This window comes from Kogia breviceps, chromosome 12 (genome assembly GCF_026419965.1).
Source record: "Kogia breviceps isolate mKogBre1 chromosome 12, mKogBre1 haplotype 1, whole genome shotgun sequence".
NCBI lineage: Eukaryota > Metazoa > Chordata > Mammalia > Artiodactyla > Physeteridae > Kogia > Kogia breviceps.
The window spans coordinates 94,373,960-94,385,325 of record NC_081321.1 but is presented as its reverse complement, the minus strand read 5'-3'; positions in this window follow the sequence as shown (position 1 = coordinate 94,385,325).

The following is an 11,366-nucleotide window of genomic DNA, read 5'->3' as shown; positions in this document are numbered from 1 at the left end:
AGCCTGTCTGATACGTGTCGATGGCCTTGACCTCCACAGTGAACACAAGTGTATCGCTCTCTTCTTCACGGCAGGCTCAGTGGTCTGGGGAACGTGGTGCTGGTGTAGCGGTCAAGCTTGTTTCTCCTGGGGGCGCACGTCCGAGGATATTTAGGCTGCCGTTGGAGCTGCTGTGTCTTGTGTGTGTGTGTGTGTCTGTGGATTCATTTCAGCACTGCCTTCTTGGCCTTCAAAGTCGTTGCTTTGGCTTCAGCTTTGGGAGGGCAGGGGCTTCCTTCCCTTTCGGCGCCATCTTTGTGAAAAGGGTCCCTGACTTCTATTTTTCACAGGATCAGTCTGGCTTTGAGACTAACGGAAGGATGGCAGGGCTAAAGCAGGGAGACTGGTCGAGAGGCTGCTGCAAAACCCCAGGGGAGAGAGGACTGGGGTTCAGACCAGGAGGTGGCAATGTGGAGGGGAGTGGTCAGATCCAGGAAGTATTTGGAGGTAGAGCCACAGAAGTTGCTGATGTGGGGGTGAGATAGAAGGGTCAACCGTGGCTTCAGGGTCCTGCCTGAGCAATTGCTCTGCTGCCCCTCTGCTCCAGCCTATTCAGGAACATCTTCCAGGCCTTCCAAATTGCTAAAAGAAGGCAGTTTTCCAGGGCCCCAGGGTCCCCACTCGGGTAAAGGAAGACTTTCCGTGGCATAGGGAGCCCCATCAATACTGGGGAGACCGTGAACCCCTGGAACCTCTAGGAAAGGGAGGGGCCCAGATGGGGGCCTTGAGGAGGCTTAAGATTTAAGAGCAATGATGCGTGTGGCATCTGGGATCTTAGGCATCATTCTTCCAGGGCTGGCTTGGTGTGGGAGAAACACTCACACTGAGACGGCACCAGCCTCTACATCTGCCTTTATTAAGCATCTCTTGCGTGTCAGACACTGGATCGAGTAGTTTACAAATGTTGTGTTACGTCTAATCCCAACATTCCTGTTTGGTCAGCATGATTATCCTGATGATGAAAACCAAAGCAGAGAAAGGTTCAGGCATTTCTCTAAGACACTGAGCCAGGCAGCGAAAAAGCTCGCTGTGGAGCCCAGGTCTGTCTTACTCCAAAATGTGTGTTCTTTCCGCTCTTCGAGGCTGCCCTACTTTGCTCTTTAAAGAAGTAATTTTGTTTTTTTTTTTTTTTTTTTTTTTTTTTTTTTTTTGTAGTATGTGGGCCTCACTGTTGTGGCCTCTCCCATTGTGGAGCACAGGCTCCGGACGCTCAGGCTCAGCGGCCATGGCTCACGGGCCCAGCCGCTCCGCGGCACGTGGGATCTTCCCAGACCGGGGCACGAACCCGTGTCCCCTGCATCGGCAGGCGGATTCTCAACCACTGCGCCACCAGGGAAGCCCTAAAGAAGTAATTTTGTTACGCAAATAAATCTAATTGGTGACGTTCCCAGCTGGAAGGCCAGGGGACCTTTTATGTCTCTCCTAATCCTCCTGTTCTACAGAACATTATTTTTAGGAGGGAAGAAGGGAGGTCCCTTGGCAGGGAGGGGTTTGCCCTTCAGATCAGCTCCCCCGGACTCTTCTCACTCTTCAGGGTCTCTTTATTTCCACAGTCACAAGTCTCCTCCCTGCCCCCGCCCCATGCTCCCATGACACCGGAGGTGGGGCAGTGGGACAGGCATCTGGCACCCACAGGCATCCATGGTGCCAAACTCTCAGAGCTCTACCTGGTTCGACAGGACAGGCAGGCTGAGACCTGCAGGAGATCAGTCCCCAGGCCACTGTGGTGTCCCTCGAAGGGGTCATCAATGGACAGTAAGAGTGAACAGTTCCTGAGCTCTCCGCCTGTGCCGAGACACACGCACCAACCCCCACCTGCCATCAGAGTCCTGTGAGGATAAGACTGTCCTCGTCCCATTTGCATCCAAGGAGATGGGATCTTGAAGAGCCATAAGCGGTGGGACTAGGGTCTAAACTCCAAACCATCCAAGGGCTATAGATGAAGTCACTCAGGACAAGGGTGGAGGAAGGGGAGGAGCAGCCCTGGGGACACCAACCGGAAGCAAAGGATGCTGGAGAGGACCAGTCAGAAGACAGGAGTATCCTGCAGGCTTGGGGGGAGGAGGGTGTGGTCACAGAGGCCAAGTGCCCCAGCAAGTCCCATATCATCCTTCCCCTGTTAGGTGGGAGCTAGTCTCTGACTGACTGGCTCAGCAAGAGGTGGGGGCAGAGGCCCAGGGGCTGAAGAGTAAATGGAAAGTGAGAGACACACAGTGACTTTGCTGAGAAGGGAAAGAGTAAGATGAGAGGACAGTTAGAGGGGAAGAAAAGCAGGTTGCGTTGAGTGCGTTTGGGCTTTGGGGTTGGCTGGTGCTTGTTCTAGCCTCAAGCAGGGGAGGGGAGGAGCCAGTAGAGGGAGAGAAGCTGAAAATGCCAGTGTGAGTAAGCCCTCCCTGGAGTGCTGTCACAGAGGAGCAGGAGGGGAGAGTGAGAGCGGGCCAGGTACCCCTTTACCTGCAGGAGGGGTGGCTCAGGGCAGCCCCAGCCTTCCCTAAGAAGGCAGAGAGAGTGAGAGCCCGGAGGCCTGGGTCTTTCCAGTCTCATTCCCTATACTTTGCCCGGGAGGATGCCTTATAAAATTGAGACGCTCTGTAAATGCTTGGGGCTCGGGATGGATGACAAGACAGAAGGCTCAGTCCAGCCCACCAGCCCTCCGCAGCCCTCCCAGGGGAACTCAGGGTGGAGTGAAGGTGCATTTGCTCTTATTACCCAGAATGACCGAGATGTTGGCTGTAACCAGATCAGTGAGGCTCTGGAATGTGAGCAGCCAGGGACCTGGAAATCATTCTCAGAGAGCCAACCCTCTCCTAACGGGCTTTGCTGTCTTCAGACGTCATTGATCCTGTGTTCACCAAACTAAAACCTGACACCCCTGGACAGGAGTGAGGTTCCCCCGTTGTCCTGTGAAATCTTTGCTGCCCACGTTGTGCCAGGTGCTGTTGCAATGGGCGAAGGGAACGTAGGCTTGTTCACGGAATACCTCCCTTTGGCAGGCAGCAGGAGTGGGTGGCCAGGGCGGCAGATGGGTGGGCTCAGAGCCCAGATCCCATCTCCCCAGTTCCCGCCTGTGTACCTCTGCACAGGGAATTTCAGGGCTTAGGAGAAGGACAGGAAGACTGAGTACCGTGCCCAGCCCAGAGCGATCGCTCAATGAATGTTAGTTGGTTTCCCTTTACATCCTTCATCCCCCTGGATCACTGCTACAGCCTGCAAGGGCTGTATATCAATGTACCCATCTTACAGATGAGGCAGCACCACTCAGGCCGACTATAGCTTCCACCTCCTCAAGGGGCAAACTGGAGGTCCACGTGCTGGACTGGACCGAGAAGTGTTCTCCTTGCTCCACAAAGAGCTTTGTAAGATGCAGACAATTATAAAAGACAGCTTTCCAGGTTTGCTCGAATGTTGAGAAGATCTGGAAGCACTGGACTCCCCACCTATGCTGAGGAGCAGCCACCCAGCTTACCCCAATCCACACCGCTCCCTCTCGTCTCCTCCATGGGTGTTCACTCGTTTGCATGACCCGTTGGGCTCCTCTAGTCTGCTGAGTCTGCCAAGGCCTCATGAGCATTTTTCCTATGATATAGGAAGGAATGGGATTCGGAGACAAAGCCTGACTGCCCACCAGAGTCAGGATGAATACCCTCTCTGACATATCTTCCCAGCTCCAATTACAAAGCACCAAACCTTAAAATACAGCACAAGGAAACCAAAACAGCACAGCTGTGCTCAAGTCCAAGGTAAATACTTCCACAGCCCGGAAAGGAACTGAAGCAGAAGGCCTGGGTGCAGCCCGGGAGGTGGGCTCCTGAGGGATGCTGGGACCTGCAGGGCTCCCACACCCAGGGGGTAGGAGTGTCCGAGAGCTGAGAATATTCCAGTCAAGGAGAAAGTGCTACAGCAGGCAGATGGGTGTGGTGGGCTGAGCTCTCTGGGCTTAGAGTCGGGGTGAAATGAATGAATGGCAGCTGTCACCGCTGTTAGACCTGGGAGTTTATCCAGCTCAATCCTCCCTACTGACCCCCCCACCCCACCCCCACACACACACTCAACTGTACAGCCACCCAGAGACAGAAAGTACTGGCCAAATTGTACTTTAAAAAATTTTTATATCTGTGGTGTATTCATCTGGAATTCACTTTGGTGTAAGGAGTGAGGGAGGGGTTGTAATTAGCCTTTTTTCTGAATGGCTGTCAGATATTTATGAAATAATCCTTCTTTCCCCCAATGCCACCTTGATCATATATTAAATTCTTGTGTGTTTGTAAGCACCCCATCTCCAGTTCTTCAGAATATTGTGACAACTTTACATCTTCCAACCTCCGGGTGAGTGTGCCCTCCGCAAGTCTCCCTGGAACTGCATTAGGAACTTTGACTTGGCACTGTAGGTGATGAGTAGCTATAGACTATACTTAAGTTGGGAAAGGGTGGTAATAGAATCAGATCTAGAATGTAGAGACAGGGCTGCTGGGTGTGGTTGTTCAGGTTACATACTGCACAAGGACACCACATCCAAGGAGCACCTGTCACATCTTAGACCTTGTAGAGCTGTATGTTTCTTATGACATTTCTTTAGCAGAAGGCAGTGATGTGTCTCATTCTAATGAAATCAGTACATTATGGCAATTTTCCAACAGATGGAAGTAAAATGTCTCGAGGAAGAGATGCCCTTCCCAATTTTGCACAAAAGCCTGTATGCGCTGGCAGCAGCCCTGCATGGAGAATGGATTAGTAGAGGGAGACTGGAAGAGGGCAAAGGAAGAACAACGGATGATTTCTGCATTTCCAGGTCAAGGTCTGGGGTGTATGGCAAGGCCAGTAATTGAGTCCTTGGGGCCCGACTGGGGACACGCCGGTGGAGCAGATAGCAACATCTACTGCTACTAATTCTAACGCCAGTTAGAGGCCCGGGAGACCAGTCACCCAAGGAAGGGTGAGCTACCACGTGCATCTCGGGTCAGTAGAATTCAGCAAGGATTTAGTGAGCATGGCCAGACCCTGGGAAGAGTGCTGGGGACCCAGAGGTGAGGCGCAGCCCTGCTGGTAGACAAGACAAATGCCCCAGAGGGGTGTCCTCCACCAGTGTTCTTCCTGGTGTCAGAGGACACCTCCCATGCAAGCTCTGGAAACTTCATTTCCTCTGTAAAAGGGGAGAAAAGGATCCCTTTCCTCTGTCTGCCTTTAGCACTTTGACATTCCCCCAGCACTGCCTTCAGCGTTTTGAGTTATTTCCTAGGTTTGGTTTTCTTTTATCGTTATCATTTTCCACGGTTCTGATTTTTATACATTTGCTTTTCCATTCTGTGGCCTGTATTTGTATAATCTACCTCATATCCTGGGTGGTGTCCAGTGAGAAGGAAGAAAGAGGAAGGAAAGGAGATAAGAGAAGCCAGCACAGCGGGTCACGGACATGCCCGGCTCTCCCACCAGGTGGCAGTGCTGCACCACGAGAAGGCTGGTGGAACCCCGGTCCTAAATCCCAGCTGGGAAGCTGTGTGCCATTGAGCAAATTCTACCCTTAATGTCCCTAAATCCTAGGCTCCCCACCTCCAATCTCGCAGGCTGGAAAGTGGGAGGAACCCCCCCCCCCAAATACTATTCAGATTACAGGAGATCGCATATGCACAGGGCCTGGCGTGGACACAGCAGATGCGCAGTGGTTGGGTTCTCCTGCTCAAGAGGTCCTTACCTCTAACAATGTCTGGAGACATGTTTGGTTGTCACACTTGGGGGAGTGGATTCTACTGGCGTCTAGCGGATAGAGCTCAAGGATACTGCTAAACCCTCTTCAGTGCACAGGACAGCGCCCCCAGCAAAGAACGCTCTGACCCACCATGTTGGCAGCGGTGAGGTCGGGAAACCCCCGTCTACTCCTAATCGATTTTGAGCTCCTCGAAGGCAGAAAATGTGTCTTGTCCATTTCTATATCTTCTTCAGGGCCTGTCACACAGCAGTCTGTAACTGAGCGGAGAGTCAAGTTGAAAGGCAAGTAGTGGCCCGGATATGGTGGTAGGACCAGCGGGCGTCAGACCAGAGGACTGATGGTCATGGAGCAGGGTCACGTGCCTGAGTGCATTAGCCGTGGGGCTTCCTGAGGGCTGACCGGGATTTGCAAAAAAGGTAACTGCCTCCTAAGCACGTTAGTCAGATCGCTTCAAACGCTAACGATCAAGGGGCCTCTTTGAAAGTTTTATTGAATTGAGCACCCCCAGCAGAGCCTTCTGTCCCAAGACGTGGTCTCATTAACTGGAACGGGTGAATCCGGAAACTCTCTGCCTCGTACAAATCTCAAGAATGTCGTGTCTTGTTCCTCCCACCCCTCAACCTACGCCCCAGGCCTTGACCAATGTTTGTGGAACCAAATGGGAGAAAGTCTAGAAGTCCCGTTCCTGGAAGGACAAGGGAGTGGCGGGCAGAGCAGATCAAGGAAGGGAGAGGATTGTTATTTTTGCCTCCCTGGTGGACCTGTCACATGGATGAGGGCCTGGCTTTGTCCTGTGTGACCCTCTACAAGGCAGAGCCCCCTAAAGGGGGCTTGTGTGAGACACGCTGGGTCTTCAGAGAGGCAGCCTGGCAGGACAGGCTGGAGGTTCTAATTACGCCGCAGAGGCTGATCCAGTGTGCTACTCAATAGAAGTGGCAAGTCGGGGCCAGGCTGGGTGCATAGCTGCGGGGCAGCCGATCCCGTGGGCAAGCCCTGCAGAGGAGGAAGTTTGGGCCGTAGAATACCTACTGCCCTCGGGTGGGCAGGGAGGGTGCCTGTGACAGAACGCCAGCCCTCGGGCTGGCAGAGTGGGGTGACCAAGGAGCAGGGGGTCAGGGAAGTGGGGGGTATCAGACAGCACTGGAGACAGTCCCGGGTTCACATCCTGGCGCCTCCGCTGTTTAGTGGCATTGAGTTGTTTAGTCATCCACTCCTCTGATAGCCACTGAGCTGTGCCAGAACTGTTTCTGGGAGACAAACACAAAAGCAGTCAATTCTAAGTCCGTGTGGAAAAGGCATCATTGGAGACATTCAGGCAGAACGGGAGCTACTATTGGGGAGAATTCAAGAAAGACTCTCAGATTTCCAGCTGTTGTGATTGGGAAAATGAAGGTTCATCAATGGGATGGAAAGTACAGAACTGGGGGAAGGGCCCGTGGGGAAGCTGAGTTCCATGTGGCTCCTTGGTGTCTGAGGTGACCTTGACACCTTGGGGACTCATCTTAACAGTGGGATCCACGGACCAGATGCTCAGGAGAGGGGACTCCCTGGAGAGAGTGAGCCGACGCCACCTTGACTAGAGTCATATACTGTAAGCAGAGCAGTGGTCCCAGGACTAAGCCATGGGGAGCCCCCTTATTGAAGGGGTGCATGGCATAAAAGGAGCCCAGAAAGGCAACCAAGGAGGAATGTCAGGGAGGAGGAAGAGGAAGCCACAGAGGCTGAGGGAAGGGGTGTTGAGACAGGCTGTGTGATCCGTGTGTCAGATGCCCCACGTGAGGAAATGGAGCGGGAGAACATAGTCATGACGATGATAACTCACACTTATGACGCTCTCACAGTGCTCCAGGCTTTGTCCCAAGCTCTGAGCATCTTCACAACCACTCTGGAATCTGTCCTGCGAAGAGCCTCATTTCACAGGTGATCCAGGAGAGGAGTTTACCAAGCGCTGGTAAAAGGCCTCATGGAGGCAGTTGAGGTTGTACCAATGGTGACATCTTTGCCGCCACTTTGGGGGGGACCATCCCCCCTCCTTTGCAATAAGGCGATCAGTATATTCCAACCCCCTCCAGTCTCAGTGCTCAAGGCATGATCCCATGACCACATCCAAGTCAGTGAGATCCAGGCACAGGATTTTTAGGGAGAGGAGCTCTACTTCTGTGCTGAGTACACAAGATGAGATGGTGTGAGACCTGGAGCTGCTACAGCCATCTTGCAGGCATGAGGGGTAAACCCATCTGAGAATAAGGACAACACAGCTTGGGATGTGGAACTGAGCTGAGCCACAGAGAGAGCTGGATGACAATGTGACACTGAGCTCTGCCTCCAGCTGGATCCAAAGCCTTCGCCATTACTGAACTTTACCCCCAGCAAGCCAATAAATTCCTTCTCTGCTTTTCTAGTTTGGGTTGGCTTTTCTGTCATTAACTGAAAGCAAACTGTATCAGTTATGTAGGGCCACAACTAGCTGTGTAACAAATCACCCCACAGCTTAGTGGCTAAAGCAGTTCAGCTCATGAGACTGGATCGATCTTTTGGTTGGACTTGACCGGGAAGTTCTCTGGCCTTGACCAGTTGGGATGATGGGGACAATCGAGCCACATGTCGAGGCCACTCTGGTAGTGATCTGTGTCACAGTTGATGTTTTGTCTTTGGAAGCTTTCAGTAGTCTAGGAGAGGTGCTTCAAAGATGGTCTGTGAACTGCTGAGCCTGTGCTCTAGAGCCCACAAGCCACAACTACTGAGCTTGAGTGCCACAACTACTGAAGCCTGCGTGCCAAGGGCCCATGCTCCACAACAAGAGAAGCCACCGCAATGAGAAGCCCGCGCACCACAACAAAGAGTAGACCCCACTTGCCGCAACTAGAGAAAGCCTGCGTGCAGCCAAAAACAAACAAACAAATATATATATATATATATATATATATATATATATATATATAAAGATGGTCTGTCTGTGATACTGATACAGGGGTGGGCTTTTCTCACAAATACTGCAGGACAGGGTTGCAGGCAATAAGTGGGGTATATATATGAAGGGCCATTATTTTGTAGATTGTTCCTTAGTGTGGGTTTGTGTGATGCTTCCTTGGGATCATCGTCAGGCAATGCCTTTTTTGGCAGTAGACCTCATGGGTGATGTGGGGTTCTTCTCAGAGCATCTTCTCAGTGGGTCTGTGAGGTTGGGGGAGTCTCGTCTGTGTGTGTGATGGCTAACTGGCTGACAGGCTCATTCTTTTGTGCGTTATCCCTTTCTTTGTCACCAACTATGTAGGTCAGGTCTGAGCAGGTGGGTGCGTCCCTGTAGCAGCTACCCGCCCGCTGCTGAGCAGAACTGTTCAGCTGAACCCAGCCTGAATGGTGCAACTGGGAGCAGATAGATGGTTGTTTTATCTACTAAATTTCAGGGTGGTTTGTGTTACAGCAATAAATAAGCAATAGAGTAAGGAAAAAAAAAACTATTAAAAGACTATATGAATTTGAAAGAGTTCGTTTCCTGCAATAACAGAGTCTCTGGAAATTCACTAGAACAGCAGGTGAGGGGCCAAGGACACCGGCCAGAAGGCTGGCCCTGGGCAAGGCCTTTCACTCCTTTGAGCTTAAACCAGAGATGTGTGGATGTTTCATGATTTGGGGCACATGGGTGGGGACTTGCAATGGGCTCCCGGACGATGGGCCTTTGGGATTTGGGGGTTTTATGTGCACACAGCTGAAGCTCCGACTTGCAAAGCGAACTGGGCCGGGCGGTGGCTGATGATTGGTGTTGACTGCACTCATCACTTTGGCTCTTGTCTCTTCCATCCCGATGGAGCTTAACAGGTTGCCATGCATTTCCCTTTATTTCATTTTACCCTCTACGTGCAGTAAAGCTTTCTATGGGCCATTTTTCCAGAGAGAAGACTGAGTCTGGAAGGGAATACGCGTCCTTCCCAAGGTCATGGAGCCCGTCAGCACCCCACACCCTCCTGGACGGCCAGCTGAGGGGGAGCGTTGTACCCGATGCTCACGGACAGAGCACCACGCCGGTTCCTGGGCTCCGAGGACTCTGCGCCAGCCTCACCTCACCGTCCTGAGGTCGTGCTTACCTGTCTGTGTTCCCCCACTGACTTTGGTCCTCCTGAGAACGGGGACTGTCCTCGCTCTCGGTGTCCAGTGGTGACCCAGCACCGTGCCGGGCTCAGTTAGGAGCCTGGATGGCGTCTGAACATTGACACAGGCATTACCACCCTCCTCTCCTCCTCATCGCTTCCTCGCCTCTTCTCCCCCTTCCTCCTCCTCCCCGAGTGGATGCTGATAGAGGGAGTGCAGTTTGGCAGTTAAGAGCTCGGCTTCTGGGTTTAGGCAAACTCTGACTCTGCCATTCACTGCCTATTTAATGTGTCCAAGCCTCACTTTCCACATCTGTAAAATGGGAATGATGGGGAGGGAACACGCTTAGCCCAGAGTTTGGCACAAAATAGGCATTTAATAAATAATGTCTGTAAACGTTTATGATGGTCACGATTCCCTCTCAGACTTTTTGGGGTTTTTTTGGCCTCGCCGCCCCGGCAGTGGGAACGCCAAGTCCTAAACGCTGGACTGCCAGGGAATTCCCTCAGGTGTGACTTAAGGGCTGTAAGCTTATCTTAAGTGGCAAGTGGGTCACCACCGCTCTCTTCCAGAAAGATGCGATATCTACATCTCTTCCACTCTTGCTCAATCCTGCACCTGCGGGCGCCTTCCTGGGCTCTGGGGGTGTGGCCGGGAGTCCAGGCATCAGAGTTACGTGTGTACAGTGCCTGGCCATTTGCAGGGGGCTCAGGAGGCATTAGCCCCTGCTCCAGCCACCAACACTGCTGTCCCTCCTCTCCCTATCCCCAGCCTCAGTCTCCCCACGGACAGTTAGTTGCTTCACAGCTACCCCGTGAGGGACCAAGGCAGAGTTCAAAGTGTGTCCGCTCTCACCATCTCTGACACTCTCCTTAGAATATACCCAGAGGGTCCCCTCCCCAGGACAATGCCAGGATCCAAAAGGCCTAGAGGGAGCTGTCAGGAAGTCCCCACATTCCACAGCCCAGACACCATCACAGCACAAGTCCAGATTAGCTCCACAGGGGAGATGACCCATCCTGGAGGCTGCCGCCCTTACCGGGCCCCGGAGGGTTGGTGACAGGGCTAGTCCTGGGAATTCAGATCTGGCCCTGGTCTGCCACCAAGTGGCTGTGTGGCCTTAGGACCCCTGACAGGCGTATGGAGGGAGACCACCGAGAGCACAATTGCGGGAGAATCGCGCCACTCTCACCAGAGGCGCAGAAGTCTTCATCTAGATCCCCAAAGGGGACCCCACCCACCTCAGGAGGGTGGGTATCGCCAGGCCAGGTCCTTCTGTGAAGGACTGTCAGCGGCCTCCCTTTCCAGGCCCGTGTCCACCGGTGGGAGGGACAGATGCTCCCTTGGTCGGGGCGAGGGGAGGGGGTCACTGCATCTCTAAATGAAGCCGCTCAGCACGGCCCCTCCCTCACCACTCACTGTCCAGCCCTCAGGAAGGCTCACAGCCCACCGACCCAGCAAGACCAGAGCTACCCACTCGCGCCCCTCCCTGCCCCAGAGCACCCCCAAACCGGCCACTCAAGCACACACTGCA